The sequence below is a fragment of the Jaculus jaculus genome, chromosome 19 (assembly GCF_020740685.1).
Source record: "Jaculus jaculus isolate mJacJac1 chromosome 19, mJacJac1.mat.Y.cur, whole genome shotgun sequence".
Taxonomy (NCBI): Eukaryota; Metazoa; Chordata; class Mammalia; order Rodentia; family Dipodidae; genus Jaculus; species Jaculus jaculus.
In genome coordinates this window covers 53,219,878-53,246,473 of record NC_059120.1, presented here as the reverse complement: position 1 = coordinate 53,246,473, position 26,596 = coordinate 53,219,878, and the positions used below count along the sequence as shown (strand labels likewise).

At 45.8% G+C, this 26,596-nt stretch overlaps 1 pseudogene; it reads right to left on the bottom strand.

Moving 5' to 3' along the window:
* Positions 1-22,685, bottom strand: part of LOC123455975 — a 54,476-nt pseudogene extending 31,791 nt beyond the window's left edge.
* Between the last annotated feature and the right edge of the window lie 3,911 nt (positions 22,686-26,596).

Genomic DNA, 26,596 nt, shown 5'->3' with positions numbered 1-26,596 from the left:
TCCTCAGTGGGGTGACTGGAGCTCCCCATGGGGTTGTGGGTTATGTGTTGTGGGAGCAGCGGTCAGGTATTGGCGGGCGAGGGGGGGGTTGCGGGGGAGGGAGGCAGTGACTCTGGGTGTGACATCCCAGCCCTTGGCTCTTACAATCTTTCCACCCTCTCTTCTGCGAAGTTCCCTGAGCCTTGGTGGGTGAGTTTTAAGTCTACTTTGGCGATGAGCTCTCAAGATCCTTTGGTTCTCGGCTTTGGTAGGTGTTGAGTGTCCTCAGGGTCTGTCTCCTTCACCCTGATTGTCAGGCTCTCCACGGAAGCACTCTTTTGCAGTCTCCCCACTTCCTGTGTGGTTTCACCTGGGCTTTGGTTGCAATGCAAGGAGTGGTTTATCTCCTCGGGGGGGTCTCGCTACCTTCTGAGAAAGAAAAACAGATTTCTGCATGTGTACCCTCCAGAGACCACCCCCCATTCTTTCTACCTGTGTGCTTTACCTAACCGATTTCTTCTATCTGAGCACCCTCTCCAGCGCCATAGCTAGAACTCTGGTTTTTGTTGTTTGATTCTTGAGGTAAGGTCTTGTTCTAGCCCAGGCTGACCTGGAATTCACTATTTAGTCTCAGGCTGGCCCCGAATTCCTGGCGATCCTCCTACCTTTGCCTCCTGAATGCTGGGTCTGAAGGCGTGCGCCACCACGCCCGGCTCCTAGCTGTAACCCTAATAGGATGGATATTTAAGGCAAGCACCATTCCCGCAGAGCCACTTCTGACCAGATGTAGGGTTGATCTCCCACTCTGGAGTCCTGGGGAGCCCCCTGACTGATATTGGTGGTTATCACATTCTGCTCTGTGGCAAGCTAGTTTAAGTGTGAGCCCCAACTCTCGGGCAGATTGCTGTTCCTGGAGGGTAGAATTACGCCTTCGTCAACACTTTCATCTCTTTTGACCATAGTAGTTTGTGGAACACAGTGAGCTGTCAAACACTTGTCGCATTTCATACAGTTATGAGGCTTGACAGCCCAAGTCCTCCCTGGATGGAACGTGGCTGAGGGCAGAGTGCAGAGAAAAGAAACCCCATGCTTCTTAGGCAGGAGTTAATTCAGCACAGCTTGCCCCACTCTGACTCCAGGGATTAGGGAGAGGGCCGGGGAATCTGCAGGAAGCTGGGGACCAGAAGCCACTGATATCTGAGCTCTGCATGGGATTTTGGGAAGAGGTGTGTGTGTGTGTGTGTGTGTGTGTGTGTGAGAGAGAGAGAGAGAGAGAGAGAGAGAGAGAGAGAGAGAGAGAGAGAGAGAGAGAGGGAGGGAGAGAGAGAGTGAGGGAGAGGTTTGTATGTGTGTGAAGGTATCTTTTTCTTATGGTTCCATTAAAAAACAAAACAAGGGCTGGAGAGATGGCTTAGCGGGTAAGCGCTTGCCTGTGAAGCCTAAGGACCCCGGTTCGAGGCTCGGTTCCCCGGGTCCCACGTTAGCCAGATGCACAAGGGGGCGCACGCGTCTGGAGTTCGTTTGCAGAGGCTGGAAGCCCTGGCGTGCCCATTCTCTCTCTCTCCCTCTATCTGTCTTTCTCTCTGTGTCTATCGCTCTCAAATAAATAAATAAAAAATTTAAAAAAAAAACATAAAAAATAAAAAACAAAACAAAACAAAACACTCCTTATGACTCTATGAAGCCAAATACAGGTATTTAATACTCAGATAATTCTGTTTTGTTTGTTTATTTGTTTGTTTTTTCCAAGGTAGGGCCTCACTCTAGCCCAGGCTGACCTGGAATTCACTATGGAGTCTCAGGGTGGCCTCGAACTCACAGCGATCCTCCTACCTCTGCCTCTTGAGTACTGGGATTTCAGATAGTTCTTTATGAAGTGGGTATTATTATGCATTAAAAATTTTTTGTTTATTTTTATTTATTTATTTGACAGTGACATACAGAAAGAGGCAGAGAGAGAATGGACACGCCAGGGCCTCCAGCCACTGCAAACGAACTCCAGACGCATGCGCCACCTTGTGCATCTGGCGTACATGGGTCTTGGGGAATCGAGCCTCGAACTGGGGTCCTTAGGCTTCTCAGGCAAGTGCTAAGCCATCTCTCCGACCCTATTATTCATGTTTTAAAGATACAAAGTGCCCCAATAGAAGGCTGAAGAGATGGCTTAGCTTAGCACTTGCCTGAGAAGCCTAAGGACCCCAGTTCGAGGCTCGATTCCCCAAGACCCATGTACGCCAGATGCACAAAGGGGGCGCACGTGTCTGGAGTTTTTTGCAGTGGCTGGAGGCCCTGGTATGCCCATTCCCTCTCTCTCTCTAACTGCCTCTTTCTCGCTCTGTCTGTCGCTCTCAAATAAATAAATAAAAATAAACAAGAAAAAATAATAGTAAATCCCCCAATAAATTCAGAAGGAAATGTCACCTGCTTGACTCAGCTGTGATTCAGATTTACTGCAGAGCGTGTTCTGTTCGAGCCCCTCGATGCTGCTAGTGCACACTGGGCATTTGGTCTGTGTAATCTCCTCTCTGCCAGCGCACTGAATTCCTTCACGTTGTAGAAGGCACAAATGCCACCTTCCCGAAGACGCTGTTCCTGAGTTGAGTTTGGAGTGACTTTGGTTCAGGGTCACTGAACCCAGGGCAGCCCAGTGACCACAGTCGTCTGCAGATTCCCACACGCCCGTCTGTGTGTGGAAATTTAGTGAACCGATTAATTGCAAGTGGGAACAGTGAAGAGAGAGATTAAGGGAAGTTAGGACTTTGCGTTTATGAGGATATGTGCCTCTTCCTAACTCACCCATGTCTCATTGTCTAATTCTTTTTTAAAAAAAAAAATGTTTTTAAGGCTGGGTGTGGTGGCGCACGCCTTTCATCCCAGCACTCGGGAGGCAGAGGAGGAGGATCACCGTGAGTTTGAGGCCATCCTGAGACTACCTAGTGAGTTCCAGGTCAGCCTGGGCTAGAGTGAGACCCTACCTCGAAATCCCCTGCCCCCCAAAAAGTCTTAAAAATGTTTTTTTAATTCATTCATTTATTTATTTATTTTTGAGAGAGAGAGAGGCTGAGAAAGCAAGACAGAGAGAGAATGGGCATTTCAGGGCCTCCGACCTCTGCAAATGAACTCCAGACACATGTATCACCTTGTGCATCTGGCGAACGTATGTCCTGGGGAATCGATCTTGGGTCCTTTGGCTTTGCAGACAAGCTCCTTAACCACTAAGCCATCTCTCCAGCCCAAGATAGATGCTTCTGATACTAGATATGACAAGGGTTAGAACACAGCAATGCTTTGTAATGGGCATGTCCCTCAATCAGGAAATACTAGATTTGCATCTAAGAGAATAAGTAACAGTAAATTTATTTATTTTTAAATTATATTTATTTATTTGACAGAGAGAAAGAGGAAGAAAGAGAGGGAGGGAGAGAGAGAATGGGCACAGCAAGGCCTCCAGCCACTACAAACGAACTCCAGACGCATGCGCCCCCTTGTGCATCTGGCTTACGTGGGTCCTGGGGAATTGATTCTGGGTCCTTTGGCTTTGCAGACAAACACCTTAACTGTTAGGCCATCCTTCCAGCCATAATAGTAAATTTTTATCTAACCAATTGGCTTCACCAAAGCCTACTTCCAAAGTGAGTAAATGAGGTGGGTGCCAGGACTGCGGGAACAAAATGCAATTCAGATGTGAAGCACCAAAGAACCAGTCTGTCCCTGCGCGGCCACAAAGTTAATTTTGCGACAGTGAATGCAGGGACTTCCGTTTATCTTGCATATGACTCAGTTTCTATTTGGGGCGATTGTTAGACTCTGTCATTCTGGGTGTTTTCTATTTTTACCTTCACTTGTGCTGTGCACTGATAAGCATCTTCTGTGTTTTCCCAGGATTTATTGCCAAAAAATATATAGACTAGGGGGCCGGAGAGACGGCTTAGTGGTTAAAGTGCTTGCCTGCAAAGGCCAAAAACCCAGATTTGACTCCGTGGAACCCACATAAGCCAGATGCACAAGGTGACTAATGCACTCAAGGTGGTGCACATGTCTGGAGTTCATTGTAGTGGCTACAGGCCCTGGTGCACCAATTCTCTCTCTCTCTCTCTGTCATATATATATATATATATATATATATATATATATACATGTATATATATAATATTAATATATTATAATATAATATATTATATTAATATAGTAATATATATTATATTAATATATTATAATATAGTATATATTATATTAATATAGTAATGTGCATATATATACATTTATATATATATATGTATATATATATATGTATATATATATATATATATATATATACACACACACACATACACACACACACACGCACACACACATAATAGGATCAGCCTGAGGCCTACAAGCAGAGGCACACAGTGACAGATAGTGACATGGGGGACAGAAACATCTCACCGTGCTCAGTCGAGCTTGGTGGGAACACCTCTGGGGAGCACAGTGCAGTGGTGTGAATCAATGTGCCCCCCCCCCAGTCGCCTCAGGTCCTCAGGTGATCTGAATGCTTTGGTTCGCAGCTGGTGGCATACTGAGGAGCCTTGCTGGAGGAGGGGTGTTGCTGGGGGCAGGCTCAGGAGTGTCAGAGCCAGTTAGCTCATGCTTGCGGTTTACGCCAAGTTGCTGTAGCAAGATGCGATGCCCAGCCTCTGCCATCTGTTCTCTGCCATGATGAAGCTGCCCTGCAAGACGGAAGTACAACACACAGTGACAGACATGGGATGCGTTTGTCTTGTATCGATTGTGGTCGGGGCAAACCAACGCTGCTACAATCAAGAGTCACATCTACGAGTTTTTTTTTTTTTTTGTAAGGTCTCACTCTGGTCCAGGCTGACCTGGAATTCACTGTGGACTCTCAGGGTGGCCTCGAACTCATGGCGATCCTCCTACCTCTGCCTCCCGAGTGCTGGGATTAAAGGCGTGCGCCACCACGCCCGGCTTACATTTTCGAGTTTTGCTTACGCCGATTGCCCCCGTGAGGGGTTCACCACCAATATGGGAGAGCTATCACTATTTTGGCTCTCAGAAAATGCGGATGTAATCAGAGATGTCAGAAATCAAGTAGCTTCGGGAGGCTTGCATGACAGGAAGCAGGGGAGCTGGGCCTCAGGTCATCTGCTGACTTCCGGACCTGCGTTTGTTTTACTTGCTCAATAATGATCGCCAGTTTCAAGGGAAACTGAAGTTTTCTTTTTTTGTCATTCTGTATGCTCATGAGGACTGCTTGCTTAGATATTTCTCCAATATGCTCAATCTTGATAAGAGCTGGCCGAGTGCTGGTCCGATCACAGATGTGAACTTCGTGTCTATACCGAGTGCGGTATCGGTATCTGCTCAACCAGGCCGGGTGCGTACGCGCCTTTAATCCTAGCGCTCGGGAGGCAGAGGCAGGCGGATCGCTGGAGTTCGAGACCACCCTGAGACCACATAGTGAATTCCAGGTCAGCCTGGGCTAGTGCCAAGACCCTACCTTGGGAAACTAATAAATAAATACACAAATCAGTAAAAAATAATTAAAAAAAACTCTGCTCAATGGACATGTGCCAAGTAAGTAAATAAACAAATGGCTAAGTATGAGCTATGACCTAGATGCAGTTGTTGATAGCAATAATTCCTACTTTTTTTTTTAACCAGGCTAGGGTATTACATTGCTCCCTGCCACTAACCACTGAATAAACACAACAATTAGGTACATATGCTGTATTCTCTTAACACAGAACTGAGGACGCTAATCACCCCCTGTTTATCCTCATATGTACCTTGACAATAGGCATGGCTTGACGGTGTTATCTTATCACCCACGAGGATAGAGGGATTTCTTATCTCATCCAAGACTGCACAGGCATTTTTGGGAGCAGCTGTTAATAGATTTTGTTTCTTTATATTCAGTCCATTGCTGAGGTGCTAAATCCCACTAAAGCTATCAGGCACCAGAGCCTTATGCTGCTTTTCAAGGGTCTACAATGCTTCCAAATTAATTCATAGAAATGGCTGCAGGATTGTGCAAAAGCAGCTGGGTACTTCCCAACAGAATTAGCTGTAGCCAGTTTAGTCACTTGCTCAAAGGAGGTAGGAAATCTCTCACAAAATCCAGCTGCATTCTCCATACATAAGAGCAAGTTGATCTGTCCTGGGGACACCCAGGAGCCTGGTTGTTTAGGAAGATTCATCGGGGAGACAGAGATGTGTCCTCAAGAAATGTGAGAGGAACCAGGCGTGGTGGCGCATGCCTTTAATCCCAGCACTCGGGAGGCAGAGGTAGGAGGATCGCCGTGAGTTCGAGGCCACCCTGAGACTCCCTAGTGAATTCCAGGTCAGCCTGGGCTAGAGTGACCCCACCTCAAAAAAAAAAAAAAAAAAGTGAGAGGTTTTAGAGCCCATCCTGGGTCTTTGATTGGTGGCTGTGTTACAGATGTGACAGATGGATGGCCAACAGCAACCGTGGAATGAGTTGTCAATGCATCTGAACAAGTTTGGACAGTCAGGAAGCCTCGAGTCATACTCAGGAGACTGCTGCTGTGTGATGTCAATTTTTCCCCCTTGCCCGGGATCAACAAGCAAGTGTGATCTCCATTCCTGAGGCGCAGGAAATGTGGGGGCATCCACAGGCTAATGGTGCATTCACCTCCTGTATATATGCCATAGTGTACTTTTACAGCGTTCAGATGATGTTATTACTATATTATTATTTTGGCTTTTGGGCTCTCTTAACTAAGGTAAGAGCGCAAAGGCTTGGTATTGAAAAGGCAACATTTTCGCCTGTCATGTCAGAATTACCTAAGGCATCTGCCAGTTATCTCGAACTCACGGCTCCAGTAGGGTTTTCCTCAGGGCCCCTTGGGCAACATCTTAAAAAACAAACACATTTTATTTATTTAGTTGTGAGAGAGAGAAAGGGGGGGGGGTGCAGATTGAGAGAGATTGGGCACGCCAGAGCTTCTAGCCACTGCAATGAACTCCAGACGCATGTGCCACCCTGTGCATCTGGTTTCACATGGGTACTGGGGAATCAAACCTGGGTCCTTAGGCTTTGCAGGTAAGCATTTTAATTGTGGACCCATCTCTCCGGCCTTTGGGTAGCATCTTTAAGGCAACCATCATTCATCATTGAAACTGCAGGCCCACCCTCCTTTTGGAAGGCAGGACATCGTTTCCTGTAGAAGGGATGCTGCGGTCACCTTCTCATTGCTGGTAAAAAGCACCTGGCCAAGAGCAGCTTGTGGGAGGAAAAGGTTTATTGTACAGACTCGAGGGGAAGCTCATGATGGCATGGAGAAATGATGGCACGATCATAGGGTGGACATGACCTCCTGGCCAACTTCCGGTGGACAGCAGCAGCAGGAGAGCGTGCCAAACACTGGCAAGGGGAAGCTGGTTACAATGCCCATGAGGCCGCCCCCAACAATACATCACTGCCAGGAGGCTCTGATTCCCAAATTACCACTAGCTGGGGACCTAGCATTCAGAACACATAAGTTTATGGGGGACCCCTGAATCAAACCACCACATTCCATCCCTGGCCCCCATAAACTGATAACCAGGCATGAGGTAAAATGGAATGCATTAAGTCCAACTTGAGAAGTCCCCATAGATTTCATCAGTCCCAGTGATGTTCCAGCACCCCCATAGTTGAAGGTCCTGTGTGTGTGTGTGTGTTTAAAAAAAAAAGGGTTGGGCTGGAGAGATGGCTTAGCAGTTAAGCGCTTGCCTGTGAAGCCTAAGGACCCCCGGTTCGAGGCTCGGTTCCCCAGGTCCCACGTTAGCCAGATGCACAAGGGGGCGCACGCGTCTGGAGTTCGTTTGCAGAGGCTGGAAGCCCTGGTGCACCCATTCCCTCTCTCTCCCTCTATCTGTCTTTCTCTCTGTGTCTGTCACTCTCAAATAAATAAATAAATAAATAAAATTAAAAAATATATATATATATATATATATATATATAAGGGTTTATTTTGGCTTACAAACCTGAGGGGAAGCTCCAAGACAGCAGGGAAAATGACGACATGAGCAGAGGGTGGACATCACTCCCTGGCCTACATAAGGTGGACCACAGCAACAGGAGAGTGTGCCAAACACTGGCAAGGGGAAGCTGGCTATAACACCCATAAGCCCACCCCCAACAATACATCACATCCAGGAGGCTCCAATTTCCAAATCACCGCCGGCTGGGGACTTAGCATTCAGAACACATAAGTTTATGGGGGGCCCCTGAATCAAACCACCCCAAGTGGCAAAAGCTTTGTTTCTTAGAACCTCACCAAGGGCAGTTCTTTTTCAGTGTCCTGGTTCTCCATAGCAGTGCCTCCTGTATCACCCTCTCTTCAAGCCTGGGGTCTGTGGCTGAGACAGCAGGCTGTTAGCTGTCTGGGGAAACACATTGTCCCCCAGGGGTGAAGCTATTAAATTAACTGAGCCTCTGCCCGTAGTCCTTTCCCCTGGGCCTTCTAGACTATCTCTATTTTCTCTTTGTTTTTAATTTTGTATGTTGACCTTTAGTTACCTTATTTTTTTTTGTGTGATCAACTGTCTGAAGTATTAACTATCACTTAAAACAATATTTTTTGAACAAGTCATTGCCTCTTAAAAATATTATTTACTTAGGGCTGCAGAGATGGCTTAGCGGTTAAGCGCTTGCCTGTGAAGCCTAAGGACCCCGGTTCAAGGCTCAATTCCCCAGGACCCACGTTAGCCAGATGCACAAAGGGGCGCACGTGTCTGGAGTTCGTTTGCAGTGGCTGGAGGCCCTGGTGCACCCATTCTCTCTCTCTCCCTCTATCTGTCTTTCTCTCTGTGTCTGTCACTCTCAAATAAATAAATAATAAATGAACAAAAAAATTAAAAAATATATTATTTATTTCTTTGTGTGTGTATGGGTGCACATGCCACAGCACACACGTGGAGTTCAGAAGACAACTTCACTTTTTTGTTTTCAGTATTGTTTAAATAATAATAATAATAATAATAATAATAGTTATTATTATTATTATTTTGTTTTGTTTTGTTTTTCAAGGTAGGGTCTCACTCTGGTCCAGGCTGACCTGGAATTCACTACGGAGTCTCAGGGTGGCCTCGAACTCACAGCGATCCTCCCACCTCTGCCTCCCGAGTGCTGGGATTAAAGGCGTGCGCCACCACGCCCAGCTAAATTATTTTTATATGTTATTTATTTATTTATTTGAGAGAGAGAGAGAATGGGTGCACCAGGGCTTCTAGCCACTGCAAACGAACTCCAGACTCACGCGCCACCATACGCATCAGGCTTTCATGGGTCCTGGGGAATCAAACCTGGGTCCTTAGCTTCACAGGCAAATGCCTTAACCAATAAGCCATCTCTGCAGCCCTCAGAGGACAACTTCTAAGTGTCTTTACTCCACCTTCTTTGAGACAGGGTTTCTTGCTGTTGCAGAAAAACAGCAGACTGCAAGTGTGAGACTAACCAGCCCGTGAGCTTCCCATTCTCCTGGCTCCATCTTCCATTGCTATGGGAACATTGGGATGACGGAAAATGCAGGTGTCAATCTGGGCCAGCTTCACCCGAGTGCTGGGGAATTGAAGCCAGGCAGACAGGCTTTTCAGGCAAGTGCCTCTAACCTCTGAACCACCAGTCCAGCCCTGATTGCCTTAAAAAAAAAAAAAAAATCTTATTGAGAAGCTTTATACTTGCACATAGTGTATCTTGATCACAAACCCCTCCTGTTACTTTCTTTTTTATTTTTAATTTGTTTTTGTATATGCGTGTGTACGTATGTATGTGCATACGTGAATGGGTGTGTGCATGCCATGGCACATGTATGAGGACTGGTATTTTTTGTGCCACATGGCTTTCCTGATTGTTTATGCCACTGAATAGGTCAGTCTAGTTGGCCCACAAGGTTTGGGGTTATTCCTAGCCCCACCTCCCATTGCTATAGACACATTGGAATTACAGAGGTGTGCACCACGGTGTGTCTCTCACTCTAGCCCAGTCTGACCTGGAATTCACTATGGGGTCCCAGGGTGGCCTCGAACTCACGGCGATCCTCCTACCTCTGCCTCCCAAGTGCTGGGATTAAAGGCGTGCCCCACCACGCCCGGTGCAAGCAAGTACTTTTAACCATTTAATTGTTAACTGAGCCATCTCCCTAACCTCTTTGACTTTCTTTTGTGAGCCTTCCTCCACACCCCTTTCTCTGAACCCCTTCTTTTCCAACTAAGTCCCTCTCCTACTTTGATGTCCTCCTTCACCATCTGTGGTAGTTTGATTCAGGTGTCTCCCATAAACTTAGGCGGTCTGCATGCTTAGGTCCCCAGCTGGTGGCAATTTGGAAAATTGAAGCCTCCTGGAGGCAGTGTTTGGAGGCGGGATTACTCTCCTGTTGCTGTTGACCATCCCATGTTGGTCAGGAGGAGATGTCCACACTCTGCTCATACCATCGCTTCCCCCTGCCACCATGGAGATTCCTCTTGAGTCTGTAAGCCAAAATAAACCTTTTTCTCCCAGGTGGTGTTTTCTGACAGCAATGTGAACCTGACTGCAACACCATCCTCAAGGGAATGTTGATGGGCCCAGTATTGCGCCGGTAATGACAATTGCTGTGAGGTCATGAGTGCGATGGCCATTTCATACCTAGAAGACAGTGTTCTGTTGCATTCCTCCCCATCCCCCGGATCTTATGTTCTTTTAAAAAAAATTATTGTTATTATTTTTTAGAAAAAGTGAGGGAGCGAGCAAGTGTGAGAGCGAATTGGAATTGGTGTGCCAGGGCCTCAGCCACTGCACTTGAACTCCAGACACTTGCGCCATCTAGTGTGCATGTACGACCTTGCACTTGCCTCACCTTTGTGTGTCTGGCTTATGTGGGATCTGGAGAGTGATCGAACATGGGTTCTTAGACTTCGCAAGCAAGTGCCTTAACTGCCGAGCCATCTCTCCAGCCCTCTTATATTCTTTCTGCCCCTTTTTGGTAATGTTTTCTGAGCCTTGGAGGATGTGGTATAAATACCTCATTTAGTGCTGAGCATGCCAGAGTCACTTATACTCAGTACTTTTATGATTTTTTTTTTTTTGAGGGGTAGGGTCTTGCTTTCTAGCTCAGGCTGACCCGAAATTCACTATGTAGTCTCAGGCTTGCCTTGAACTCATGGTGATGCTCATATCTCTGCCTCCCAGAGTGCTGGGATCAAAGGCATTTGTTACTACACCTGGCTTTTTTTTTTCTTATCTTTTTTCCCCTAAAACCTCACAAGACAGGTCAATAAACACCTCTGATCTTATCTCTTCCTTCTTAGAGGAGAAAGGAATGTAAGGAGATTACTCCCTTCCTGAGGATATGGAGCCACCCAGACACCTGGCTTAAGGACTGAACTGACTGGTTCAGTCATCCATCTAGTAGTAAACTTCCTGAAAAGATCCCAATCTAGTTTTCTACACGGACTTTCCCATTTCTGGGAACTGCTGTTGTACAGGAGCTCTGTATTCTCTCCACTTCGGATCACAAAAGCATTATATATGCTGAGCTCTGTAATAAAATCTCTCTCAGATTTATACTCTGGTCTGTGGGTTTCATTCATCAAAATTCCTAAGACAAACTGGGTGTGGTGGCGCACGCCTTTAATACCACCACTCGGGAGGCACAGGTAAGAGGATTGCTGTGAGTTCAAGGCCAGCCTGAGACTACAAGTGAATTCCAGGTCAGCCTGGGCTAGATTGAAACCCTACCTCAAAAAAAAAAAAAAAAAATCATAAAGCAAGAACCTGGAAGACCACCGAATCAGGGGAAACTTTATGTGACCATTGAGTATCTGGCACCATAACTCCTGTGTTGTCGTTCACCCAAGATCTAAGAAAGGTTCTGATGCTCTCAACAACTCTCCAAAATTCACATAACACTTTGAGGGGTATAATGTGTCCATTTACCCAAATAACAGTGGCTACTTCCCTCCTAAGGCCTGTGATCTTTGTAGCCGCAGGCTTTTTTGTTTGTTTGCTTTTTTCAAGGCAGGGTCTCACTCTAGCTCAGGCTGACCTGGAATTCACTATGTCGTCTCAGGGTGGCCTCGAACTCATGGCGATCCTCCTACCTCTGTCTCCAGAGTGCTGGGATTAAAGGCATGTGCCACCACGCCCAGCTGTAGTCACAAGCTTTTGACTAGGTTTTCAGAACCTGGTATGAATTCCCTCATATGGAACACTTCTCAAATCCAGTCAAAGAACAGTTGGTTACTTCCCATATCAGATGTGCCACTATTGCATTAGTGGGCACATCGTGCCTGCCTGGTTGGCTGTAGAGCTTGCAGCGTCCATTGCTGGGTAAGACCATTGGTGATCTTTCTTCCCCAACAGTCTGCAGTGCACTTTCTAGTACTATGACTGCTAACAGCTCAATTCCAGCTTAATTTCTCAGTGTCCTGCAACTGAAGCGTGGGGAGTCTTTTGTTGTGCCCAGTTCTCGGCGCCCCCAGTGACCACCAAGGAGAACCAAACCTGTATGCAAGGGCAAGGAGCTTTAGTTCGGGCTTAAGCTCGGTCTCTTGACTTCACCAACGCAGTGGATCCGTGCAAGAGCCCCGAGTAGTAGGAGGGCAGGGTTTTTGTAGGGATCTGGACATAGAAGAAGGGGACGGGTGCATGATTGGTTGATTTAAACTGTACTCTCCTGGTTGGTTTAGGATTTTGGTGGGCAAAGTTGGCGGGCTGGAGCTAGGGGAATTGAGCCCATCTATGACTACGGGAATGTCTCGTGACTTCAGGAATGTATGGGGTAATCAGTTTAACTGTTAAGCCTACCCTTACGGCAAGGTCGGCGGGCTGGAGCTAGGGGAATTGAACTTATCTTATGGCATAATCAGTTTCCAGTAACTGTTAAACCCACCCTTAGATCTTTCCGGGGAAACAGAAACTTAGGCTTACTGAGGACTCTGAAGCCTGTCATGGTGTCCATCTGGTTCCTTCCTGAGTCCTTCATCTTTAGAAAAAGGGTCTTACTATCTAGTTCTGGTGGGTAACCAAGAGTATTGGCCATAGCTTGAATTGTTTTGAGACACCCTTGACCAACAAGTCACTGGGGTGTATCCCATTCCCAGTACTGGGACTTCCCATAGCAACCTATAGCTTCTGGGAGCAACATTATATTCCCAAGCAGAATACTGCTCAAACTCTCTTTCTTAAATATATATATGGTTATATAGTTATATATAGTTTTAGGCTATATAGATGGTTTAGTGGTTAAGGTGTTTGCCTGTGAGGCATAAGGACCCAAGTTCAATTTCCCAGAATCCACATAAGCCAGATGCACATGGTGGCACATGCATCTGGAGCTCATTTGCAGTGGCTAGAGGCCCTGGCGTGCCCACTCTCCTCCCATCATAAATAAATGAAAAATTTAAAAACAATTACAGTTTTGAGTCGGGTGTGGTGGTGCACGCCTTAATTCCCGCACTCGGCAGGCAGAGGTAGGTGGATCTTCATGAGTTCGAGGCCACCCTGAGACTACGCAATGAATTCCAGGTCAGCCAGGGCTGGAGTGAGACCCTACCTTGAAAAAGCCTATGGAGAAAGCTCGGTGGGTGAAGGTTCCTGTTGTGCAGGCCTGAGTCCCTGAGTTCAGATCCCCAGAATCCATAAGAAGTTGAGTACGGTCGTGGCTGTCTGTGTGGCCAGCGCGCCACTGTGGTGAGACGACCCAGGGGACTCCCGAGAGGCCCTCAGCCGGTTCGCCTGGCGAGTATCCAGCAGCAACCAAGAAACTCTACCTCAGAGCAGGTGGAAGGTGACTCTTGAGGTTGTCTTCTAACCACACACACAAACACACACACACCCGCACAAGCGCACGCACAAAGATTCAAAAGAACACATTAATAGAAAATACTTGGAGCCGGGCGTGGTGGCGCACGTCTTTAATCCCAGCACTCGGGAGGCTGCCATGAGTTCGAGGCCACCCTGAGACTCCATAGTGAATTCCAGGTCAGCCTGGGCTAGAGTGAGACCCCATCTTGAAAAACCAAAAAAAAAAAAAGAAAATACTTGGAAAGAATGTAAGAGCCAAGGGAAGGGTAGGACTCCTTAACAGTACCCTCTTCCAGGCACAAAATGGCCTGGATATATCCATGCCTGGCACTACCTACACAAGACCCTCCTAGTAGGAGGAAAAGATGATGACATCAAAATAAAAGAGAGACAAGCTGGGCATGGTGGCGCACGCCTTTAATCCCAGCACTCGGCAGGCAGAGGTAGGAGGATCTCCATGAGTTCGAGGCCACCCTGAGACTACATGGTGAATTCCAGGTTAGCCTGGACCAGAGTGAGACCCTACCTTGAAAAACCAAAATAATAATAATAATAAAAATAAAAAAAGAGAGACTGATTGAGAGGGGGCAGGGGATACGATGGACAGTGGAGTTATAAAGGGGAAAATGAGGTGGGGTGGAAATTATAGAAGCTGTCAATAAAAAAACAAAAAGGCCGGGCATGGTGGTGCACGCCTTTAATCCCAGCACTCGGGAGGCAGAGGTAGGAGGATCGCCATGAGTTCGAGGCCACCCTGAGACTACATAGTGAATTCCAGGTCAGCCTGGGCTACAGAGAGACCCTACCTTGAAAAACTAGGAAAAAAAAACAAACAACTAATGTGAAACAGACAAAGTTGGTAAGTACTTAAAAAAAAAAACCACATGATTTTATTAGTTAGGCACTTGGGAGGCAGAGGTAGGAGGATTGCTATGAGTTTGAGGCCACTTTGAGACTACATAGTGAATTACAGGTCAGCTTGAGCTAGAATGAGACCTTACCTTGAAAAACCAAAAAAAAAAGATTTTTATTAAGATAACATAACATTTCTTGAGTACCTATACTTAAAAAAATGATGTACTATTTATTTGCAAGGAGAGAGAAGAGAGAATGAATGGGCATGCCAGGGCCTCTTGCCACAGCAACAAAATTCCAGATGCATCCTCTACTTTGCACATCTGGCTTTATGTGGGTACTGGGGAATCGAACCTGGGCCATCAGGCTTTGCAAGCAAGCCACATTCACCGCTGAGCCATTTCTCCAGCCGGAGGACCTCTCCTTTCTATTCAGGCCATGCAAACTACCCTGAACCTGCAGCCTTCAGAACTTGCTGGCCACTTCCTAGGAGTGTCACATGGTTTACACAGCGAAAAAGAGAGGGAGCGAGAGAGAGTAAAGGGTTATCAGGTTAGGGGAGACTTGCCACTGGACTCCCCTAACACTTCTCTCCTCCCACCTTCCATTCCTCAAACCCTTATCTACACCCTTCACCTTCCTCTACGAGGGGCAAAGCAGGGTTTCTTCACCCCCCCGCCCCCCCCCCACTCATAAAGTTGTCAAATAGTTTAAGCCAAGGTGTTTGTGGATAACAAAGGTGCTGGGCTGATAAGAAAGGTGTTAGCTGATGCAGAGAACATTTGCATCTAAGTAGGAGCTTATTGTGCTTTCAAGAAAGAAGTCACAGGGTAGGCTGGCTTTGGAGGACTGAGATTTGGTGGACAGAGTGCCCTGGCATAGGCTTAGACTGTGCCAGCCTCTGCAGAGTCATACCTGTCATCCACCTACAACGTCCCTTGAGATACAAGCTGACTCCTACCAGGGTGCTGGTTAGGTCAGCACCGACCCAACTGGCCTGGCTTCTCTCTGTCACCTTCTCTCCTTTCTGGTTTCTCTGCAAGATGGTCAGGGAGTGGGCTGGAGAGATGGCTTAGCGGTTAAGCGCTTGCCTGTGAAGCCTAAGAACCCCGGTTCGAGGCTCGGTTCCCCAGGTCCCACGTTAGCCAGATGCACAAGGGGGCGCACGCGTCTGGAGTTCGTTTGCAGAGGCTGGAAGCCCTGGTGCGCCCATTCTCTCTCTCTCCCTCTGTCTGTCTTTCTCTCTGTGTCTGTTGCTCTCAAATAAATTAAAAAAAAAAAAAAAGATGGTCAGGGAGGATGCTAAGGATGGGAAGTGGGGGGAATGTCAGTTTCACCCCAAACTAGGACATACGGCATTATTTCCCAGTCAACACGCAGGTGTATAAGAAATAATTTCCTACAAACATTGATAGAAAAATGAGCTAATAAAATAAGTCAGGTGGGGCTGGAGAGATGGCTTAGCGGTTAAGGTGCTTGCCTGCAAAGTCAAAGGACCCAGGTTCGACTCCCCGGGACCCACGTAAGCCAGATGCACCAGGGGGCACATGCATCTGGAGTTCATCTGTAGTGGCTGGAAGCCTTGGCGTGCCCATACTCTCTCTCTCTCTACTTGCCTATTTCTGCACCTCTTTCTCTCGCAAATAAATAAATCAAATAAGTCAGGCTATTAATGCCACTTCTTAGTCTGTTGAATATTAATCTCCAAGAAAAGAAAACATTCAATTTAGTATTATAAAATGAAGACTGGCCTAGCAGTCAAGGCACTTGCCTGTGAAGCCTAAGGAGCCATGTTTGACTCTCCAGATCCCACATAAGCCAGACACACAAAGGTGAGGCAAGTGCAAGGGTGCACATGCCCACTAGGTGGCACAAGCATCTGGAGTTCAATTGCAGTGGCTGAGGCCCTGGCATGCCAATTTTCTCTCTCTCTCTCTGTCTCTCTTTCCATCTCTCACTCTCTCTAAAAAAAATAAACTGATCATATATCTTTTCCATCTTACCAGTATAAGGACCTAAATAATTTTGTTTTTTCAAATACTAAAAAAATTTATTTATTTATTTGACAGAGAAAAAGGGAAAGGAGAGAGAGAGAGAGAGAGGGAGAGAGAATGGGCGCGCCAGGGCCTCCAGCCACTGCAAACGAACTCTAGATGTGTGCGCCCCTTTGTGCATATGGCTAACGTGGGTCCTGGGGAATCAAACCTGGGTCCTTTGGCTTTGCAGGCAAACACCCTAACCACTAAACCATCCTTCCAGCCCAACTTTTTAAAAAAATTTTATTTATTTTTGTTATTTCAAGGTAGGGTCTTGCTGTAGCCCAGGCCGACCTGGAACTCACTGTGTAGTCTCAGGGTGGCCTCAAACTCATGTTGATCCTCCTAACTTTGTGTCAATTAAAGGTGTGTGTCACTACACCCAGCTCTAAATAACTTTATTTTGGTTTTTCAAGGTAGAGTCTCACTGTAGCTCAGATTGACCTGGAATTTACTATGTAATCTCAGGGTGGCCCTCAAACTCTCAAGAGATCCTCCTACCTCTGCTTCCCAAGTTCTGGGATTAAAGGTGTGAGCCACCACGCCCGGCCTTCTAAATAACTTTTTATGGGAGGAGCTTTCTTCTATTTTGAGATTTTTATCTTTTGAAACATCATTTGTTCTTATGTTTTATTTCATATTTAGTATTTTTGCCTGTAGTTGGCCTTATTATTGCCAGTCCTTCTTACATTTTAGGTTATTATTCTATGTTTAAAAGTAGTTTCTAGGCATGATTACTATTTCCTATATTTTTTATAATAATGCTTTTCTACAACTCTTTTTGGTATTTAACATAGTAAGTGATAAGACAAAAGGAAGAGAATTAGTTTGTTCACTATTGTGTTCCCAATACCTGGACAGTTCCTGGAACATCATAGACATCAGTGAACATTTATTGAGTAAATGTTTGTGACTGATAGGAGGTAACTTTTAGAAACTTAGAAATTATATTCTTTTTTATATTTTTATTTATTCATTTGCAAGCAGAGAGAGAGTGTGTGGAAGAGAGAGAGGGGGAGAGAGAGAGAGAGAGAGAGAGAGAGAGAGAGAGAGAGAGACAATGGGCATGCCAGGGTCTCTAGCTGCTGCAAGCAAACTCCAGATTTGTGCACATTGTGTATCTAGCATTATGTGGGTACTGGGGAATCAAAGCAGAGTTGTTAGGCTTTGCAGGTAAGCGCCTTAATGGCTGAGTCATCTCTCTAGCTCAGAAATTAATATTAAGTAGAAAATATTTAATATTAAAATATAAAATATTGATACACCAATTTATATATAAAATAGTTAATATTAAATATATAAGTATAAAATTAATATTAATAGCCTGTCACAATAATGGCAACCATATATACATTTCTAAATTTACAAAAAAAAACACACTGGTTAGCCAGGTGTGGTGGCGCACGCCTTTAATCCCAGTGCTCGGGAGGCAGAGGTAGGAGGATTGCCATGAGTTCAAAGCCAGCCTGATACTACAGAGTGAATTCCAGGTCAGCCTGAGCTAGTGTGAGACCCTACCTCAAGAACCAAAAAAAAAAAAAATTAATGAAATCCATGTGTGTGTGCGCAGCACATTGAAGTCAGACCACCATCAGATTTGCCTTGACCTTGGGATAGCGGCTCGGGGGTGGCTGATCTCAGTTTTCTCCTCTGATGAGGGACCAAGACAGTGGCTCCCTCATGGGGGTACTGTAGACTGTGGGAGATGGATTTCATTCTCCCATGGGGAATATTCAAAAGCTAAAACACTGGAGGCATTAGTCATTTTATTGTCACCATAATCACACTTTCCCTCTCTGTTATTCCCACAACGTTATGGAAGTTGTGCTCATAGATCAAGGTCGCTTGTTAATCTGTAAAGGAGCGATGGTTGCAAGCTAGATCTGTTTGATTCCCAAAACGGTGGTCAACCACCAGGTGCTGCAGCTGGAAGGTAGGAAGAACATGTCCTTCACTATAGTTGTTTTTATTTTAGAGACAGAGAGAGAAAAAGAAAATGAATTGGCGCTCCAGGGCGTCAGCCACTGCAATCAAACTTCCAGACACTTGCGCCACCTAGTGGCTGTGTGTAACCTTGCACTTGTCTTACCTTTGTGTGTTTGGCTTACGTGGGATCTGGAGAGTCGAACATGGGGCCTTAGGCCTCGCAGGCAAACACCTTAACTGCTATGCCATCTCTCCAGCCCTATTATAGTTATTATTAATTATATATTTTTTTGCTGGGGGTTGAGACAGGGTCTCACTCTGACCCAGGTTAGACTGGAATTACTCTCTGGCTCCAGGCCCCTTTGCCAGCCAGGTGACTTAACTGCACACCCTGTTTGAATGTCAGTGTTCTCTTCTCTAGGTTGCTACAGGTGCTTTGCAAAGTGTTGTACCTCAAGTATCATGGCTGTTAATGGTCCTCACAGTGGCCTAGACAGTGTCCTCTCTTCCATGAATCTGGTTGGTTGAGTAGTACCTCCCAAGGCATTTCATTTATACATATGATATTATTTATTTATTACACACACACACACACCCACACACCCACCAATGGGCATTTCATTTATACATATATTATTTATTTATTACACACACACACACACACACACACACACACCAATGGGCATTTCATTTATACATATGATATTACTTATTTATTACACACACACACACACACCAGTGGGCATTTCATTTATATATTTATTTATTATACACACACACACACACCAATGGGCATTTCATTTATACATATGATATTATTTATTTATTACAAACACACACACACACACACCAATGGGCATGTCAGGGCCTTCTGCCATGGTAAACAAACTCCAGACACATGTGTCATTTGTGTGCTTGGCTTTTGGCTTTATGTAGGTGCTGGGGTATTGAACCTGCACTGACACGTCTTGCAAGAGGCACCTTAAACCACTGAGCCACCTCTCTGGCACTATATATTTTTTTTTCCTTGGTTTTTGGTTTTTCTTTCTTTTTTATTAAATTTTTATTAATAATTTCCATGATTATAAAAAATATCCTATGGTAATACCCTCCCTTCCCCCACTTTCCCCTTTGAAACTCCACTCTCCATCATATCCCCTCCCCCTCTCAATCAGTCTCTCTTTTATTTTGATGTCATGATCTTTTCCTCCTCTTATGATGGTCTTGTGTAGGTAGTGTCAGGCACTGTGAGGTCATGGATATCCAGGCCATTTTGTGTCTGTGGGGAGCACGTTGTAAGGAGGTTTTTGGTTTTTCTGAGATAGGTTTTCGCTCTGGCCCAGAAAAAACAAACAAACAAAATGGCATGGTCTCTGACTGACAGAGTTTTGAGAACAACAGACTCACAAGCCACCAAGATGGCTTGCAGATAGTATAGGCCTTCCTATCCACGTGGCCTTCTCCTTGTGCCTCTGAGTCAGTGTTTCCGTTTCTGCTTTTTTTTTTTTTTTTTTTTTTTTGGTGTTTCTAGGTAAGGTCTCCCTCTAGCCCAGGCTGACCTAGAATTCACTATGTAGTCTCAGGGTGGCCTCGAACTCATGGTGATCTTCCTACCTCTGTCTCCTGAGTGCTGGGATTAAAGGCGTGCGCCTGGTATCTCTAAATCCTGAGCTGATGCAGGCATCGTGTTCCTGGACTTTTGAGCCTCCAGCACTGTGAGCCAAACAAACTTCTTTATAAACTCTTTTGGTCTCACCTATTCAGTTCAACCAATATAAAAGGAATTAAGGGCTGGAGAGATGGCTTAGAGGTTAAGGCGTTTGCCTGTACAGCCTAAGGACCCAGATTTCATTCCCTAGGACCCACGTAAGCCAGATGCACAAGGGGGCACATGTGTCTGGATCTCATTTTCAGTGACTGGAGGCCCTGGCACATCCATTTCTCTCTCTCTCTCATATGCCTCTCCCTTTCTCTCTCAAATACATAAATAAGAAAAAAAAAATTAAAAAAAGAAAAGGAATTGGGCTGGAGAGATGGCTTAGCGGTTAAGCGCTTGCCTGTGAAGCCTAAGGACCCCGGTTCGAGGCTCAGTTCCCCAGGTCCCACGTTAGCCAGATGTACAAGGGGGCACACGCGTCTGGAGTTCGTTTGCAGAGGTTGGAAGCCCTGGCGCGCCCATTCTCTCTCTCTCTCTCTGTCTTTCTCTCGGTGTCTGTCGCTCTCAAATAAATAAATAAATAAAAAGAAAAGGAATTAAGATACTGCCTTATGGATTTAATTTTCAGGACTAGATGAAGTAGTGAATGTACTACCTTAGCATAGGTAATATAGCCAATGAATTGCTAAATCCTGTAATTTCTTTTTAATCAATGACATATTAAAAAGTTATGTTGCTTTATCTCTCCTTCCCCTTCCCATTGTTGCAAGCCTAGTTCAGGCAGTTACTTTTGCCCTAGACTCTTCCAGTAGTTTTCTAACTGGACTCTTGTCCCTTGCCAAGATGATTACTCACACACACTGCTACCAATAAATTCTTCTTTTTTATAGTTTTATTTTTTTGTTTATTTATATGAGAGAAAGAGACAGAGAGAGACATAGAAAGCACGTGAGTGAAAGAGAGAGAGAGAATGGGCGCACCAGGGCCTCCAGCCACTGTAAACTAACTCCAGATGCATGCGCCCCCTTGGTTTATGTGGGTTCTGGGGAATCGAACCAAGGTCCTTTGGCTTTGCAGGAAAGTGCCTTACCTGCTAAGCCAACTCTCCAGCCTCAAATAAATTCTTCTTAAGCTTCAACCTGACCATGGGATTTTCTCACACAGCCCATGCTCTGGCCCTCAAATGTCTTTCTTAAGACGCCTTTAATCCCAGCACTTGGGAGGCAGAGGCAGGAGGATTGTTGTGAGCTTGAGGCCACCGTAAGACTACATAGTGAATTCCAGGTTAGCCTGGGCTAGAGTGAGACCCTATCTCAAAAAACAAACAAACAGGGCTGGAGAGATGGCTTAGTGGTTAAGGTTCATGCCTGTGAAGCCTAAGGACCCACGTTCAATTCTCCAGGTCCCACGTAAGCCAGATGCATATGGTGGCGCATGAATCTGGAGTTCGTTTGCAGTGGCTGGAGACCCTGGCGTGCCCATTCTCTCTCTCTCTCTCTCTCTCCCCCTCTGTCTCTAATAAATAAATAAATATTAAAAAACAAGCAAACAAACAAAAATTCTATTAGCCATTATAATCTGGTTTCTATATAGCTATAATGAATTTTCTTGTATGTCACATGACATTTACAGGTGACATGACTATTATATCTAATCTTGAAAACAACATAGGTGGGAAGTAAGGAAATAAATGCTATCTATAAAGGTAAGGAAGAGTTGGGTGTGGTGGCGCACAACTTTAATCCCAGAACTCAGGAGGTGGAGGTAGGAGGATTGTCATGAGAACGAGGCCACCCTGAGACTACATAGTGAATTCCTGGTCAGCCTGAGCTAGAGTGAGACCCTACCTTGAAAAACAAAGCAGAACAAAAAAGACAGCCTCTCTCTATCTGCTGTCTTCAAGAAACCCACCTCACCACTAAGGATAGACACCTGCCCAGGGTGAAAAAGGATGGGAAATGATTTTCTAAGCGAATGGAAATAAACAAGTGGGTGTGGCTATCTGATATCTGACAAAACTTCAAACCAAAAATAATCATAAAGGACAATAAGGTCATGTTTTACTCATCAAGCAAATGATCAACAGGAGGATATCACAATCATAAATCTATACGCACCAAACACAGATGCACCACATTTTATAAAACAAAACCTACTTGATAACAAGCCAGAAATAAACCCCAACATCATCATAGCAGGGGACGTCAGTACCCCGCTATCATGAATAGATCATCCCAAACAGAAAACCAACAGGGAAATAATAGAGCTTAGCAACACCATGCACCAACTAGACCTAACGAACATCTACAGAACATTCCACCTAATTCTACAGAATACACGTTCTTCTCGGCCGCCCACGGAACCTTCTCCAAAATAGATCATATATTAGGGCATAAAGCATGTCTCCATAAATTCAGGAGAACTGACATACCTTCGTCATGTCAGACCACGATCTGTTAAAGCTAGAAATTCACAAGAGAAGCAACAGAAATCACCCCAGCTCCTGGGGACTGGCTGGGTGTTCTTGTAGTCCTTTTAAGTTTTTCACTGTACACAGCCCCCACTGTGTGTCAAGGTGTTTATGACAACCCTCACCGTGTGTCAAACATGCCTAGTGTGTTTTTGCTTGTGGGTCTTGGTTTGAAGTGTTTCCTTCTCGTTGAAATATGTTATCTTACTCACTGTATTTCAATGCTCTGCTTAAATGCGCTTCTCTCGTGGTAGGGTTCCTCTGAGCCCTTTAGCAGGGTGAGTTCTCTCCTTCCAGTGGCTCCAGTGTCTTACTTAGCAGACATTCTTCCTGTAACCCTGCTGTCTTGTATCCTTTAGTACAGGCAGTCTTCTTGTTTTATTTTTATTTATTTATTTAAAATTTTTTTTTTCTGGTTTATTTTTATTTATTTATTTATTTGAGAGCGACTGAGAAAGAGGCAGAGTGAGAAAATGGGCGTGCCAGGGCTTCCAGCCACTGTAGATGAATTCCAGACTCGTGTGCCCCCTTGTGCATCTGGCTAATGTGGGTCTTGGGGAACCGAGCCTCGAACCGGGGTCCTTAGGCTTCACAGGCAAGCGCTTAACCACTAAGCCATCTCTCCAACCCCTTCTTGTTTTATTTTCATATGTACGTATGAGTAATTGTCCAGGCTGTCAACCTGTTCTGGAGCACTCAAGTTTTGCACACCGAGTTTCTTTCTTTCTTTTTCATTTTGGTTTTTCCAAGGTCGGGTCTCACTCTAGCTCAGTCTGAGCTGGAATTAACTATGTAGTCATAGGGTGGCCTCGAACTCACGGCCATCCTCCTACCTCTGCCTCCGGAATGTTGGGATTAAAGGCGTGCGCCTGGCGCGAGTTTCTCTTGCGAAGTCGACCTCAACAGGCTGGGCATGGCAGGGCAACGTGGATGTGCCATGGTTGCCGTGCGGCCGGAAGGCAAAGCTTTCTCGCCCAGTCTGCTAGGACTCCCTTGGCTTGCCCCTGCCTCAGGCACTTTTCATGGTTTCTCCCCACCTGCTCCCTACGCTGAGGGCCGCTCGTGGGTTTGGGACCTCTCTCCTCTCTCCCTCCCTCCTTTTCACAGTCCCTTTTTCTCCCCAGTCCTGGCAATCTTTCAACTTTTCTTTCCTGCTAAGATTCTTCTTTCTGCTTCTTTTCCATCTGCCCCTTTGCTCTTTGCCTAACCCTCCCCATCACCATCTAGTGCTATAAAAGATTTTGAGTTTGGGGCAGGGCGGAGCATTCGGAGGCAGAGCACTGGGCCAGGCTGGCCGCGGAGAGAGCTGGGCCAAGTCATGGACCCCCTGATGGCTTCCTCTTCCCCCAGCGGGGCCAAGCTGCTGACTTCTGAGCATGCTGCCATCCCATTGCCTTCCTCACTGGTTCTGAGCGGCTTACAGGTATGTGGTCACCCCTCTTGGTCTCATGCATATGGGGACTTTACCCACAGAGACTTCTGGAATGCCAAGTGCCTTCTTTCTCCACTTACAGAACCAACAGCTGAGGGCCAGGAATTCTGCCTCCCCCACTCTGTCTTCTCACCTCCAGATCTCTCTGTCCCACAAGTGCACCAGATAGCACACTATCATATGACTGTGGGCACCCTTAGGGAGGTGCGATTTATATCTGCAACCTGTTTCTCTGAAGAGATTGCTTTTCCCGAGCACATTTTTGGGAGCGCGTAAATGTTTTAGGTTTGCCCACGCGGCGTTCCTTGTCCTGCCCCTCAGGAGCCCCTTGTATTTGGCACTTCCGGTCTCTTCGTAAATCTGTGCTGCTTTGCTTCTGGTTTTGGTGTTCGGAAGCAAGGGTCTCGCTCTTTCCCGGGAGGCTGGCCTGGAACTCACTCTGTAGCCCAGGCTGGCCTCGACTTCATGGTGATTCTCTCACCTCAGCCTTTAATCCCACTGCTGGGATTAAAGGCATGTGCTAACACTCCTGGTTTATAAATCTTTTTGTTGTTGTTGTTGTTACTTCTGGTTACAGCATAATTTTCTCTCTCATTACCATGATTTCTCATGCTCAGTTTACCCCAAGCCATCTCTGTGTTTAGAAACCCCAGCCCTTGGCACAGAGCTGGGTGGCAGGTACATAGCCAGTTCTTGTCCATCACAAACCCAGTGTTCCTGCAACTCCAATACTCTTAAACAACAAAGTCCTCTAACTACTAGTGAAGATAAATTGTTTCTGGTATGAGCATCTTCAGGACTTAATAGGATACTTTAAAAGAGCATTTTTATTTTTCTGAACATTGTATTTATTTATTTGCAAGTAGAGAGAAAAGGAGAGAATGAGAGAGAGAGAGAGAGAGAAGTAATGGATATGATATATTCTCTTGCCACTGCAGACAAACTCCAGACACATGTGTCCCCCCCTTTTTTTCAAGGTAGGGTCTCGTTCTAGCCCAGGCTGACCTGGAATTCACTACGTAGTCTCAGGCTGGCCTTGAACTCACGACGATCCTCCTACCACTGCCTCCCGAGTGCTGAGATTAAAGGCGTGTGCCACCATGCCTGGCACATGTGCCACTTTGCACATTTGGTTTATGTGGGTCCTGGGGAATAGAACTCAGGATGGTGGGCTTACATGCCTTTAACCACTGAGCTATCTCTCTAGCTTGAACATTTTAAATCATCATCATTATTATTATTTTGAGGTAGGTTCTCACTCTAGCCCAGGCTGACCTGGAATTCACTACGTAGTCTCAGGCTGGCCTCGAACTCACAGTGCTCCTCCTACCTCTGCCTGGGATTAAAGGTGTACACTACCCAACCCAGCTAGCCTGAACATTTTAAACTCAACTAGCTACATTAGTAAATTTCAGGTGTTCTTTGTTTTTTTAAGATTTTTAAATTTTTTATTTATTTCTTAGAGACACAGAGAGGAAGAGAGATTGAGTGAGTGAAAATGGGCACGCCAGGGCCTCCAGCCACTGCAAATGAACTCCAGATTGTGTGTGCCACCATGTGCATTTGGCTTACGTGGGACCTGGAGAATCGAACCTGGGTCCTTAGGCTTCACAGGCAAGCGCCTTAACCACTAAGCCATTGCTCCAGTTCTCAGGTGTGCTCTATATGTTTCTCAAACATGTTATTACCCAGATCAACCAGGTTTTTAGCCCAGCCTGACGAAAGGGTGGGACTCCAATTCTTGAGAACCAGTCATGGCTGGTTTAGATTTCTTGTGAATTTAAAATGGCCAGAAGTCAGGCTTTCTGAGCTGACCTCAGTGCACAGTTCAGTTACGTTCAAGGCCCTGGGGACAGCCAGCTAGTGTCATGGCAATCTTCCAAACATAGACAACACACCCTTCCCAGTGTGGAGGAACCTCACAGAAAAACATTGCCCTAAAAGAAGGTATCATAGAATTCCTCTTTAATCTTAAGAAAAAAAAAAAAGAAAGAAAAGAAAAGAAAACTCAAGCCGGGCATGGTGGCGCACGCCTTTAATCCCAGCACTTGGGAGGCAGACGTAGGAGGATCGCCGTGAGTTGGAGGCCACCCTGAGATGACAGAGTGAATCCCAGGTCAGCCTGAGCCAGACTGAAACCCTTCCTCAAAAAACCAAAAAAAAAAAAAAAAAAAAAGCAAACTCAAAACCAAAGAAAAGGGCTGGAGAGATGGCTTAGCAGTTAAGCGCTTGCCTGTGAAGCCTAAGGACACCGGTTCGAGGCTCGATTCCCCAGGTCCCACGTTAGCCAGATGCACAAGGGGGCGCACGCGTCTGGAGTTCATTTGCAGTGGCTGGAAGCCCTGGCGCGCCCATTCTCTCTCTCTCCCTCTATCTGTCTTTCTCCCTGTGTCTGTCGCTCTCAAATAAATAAATAAAAAATGAACAACAACAACAACAAAAAAAAACC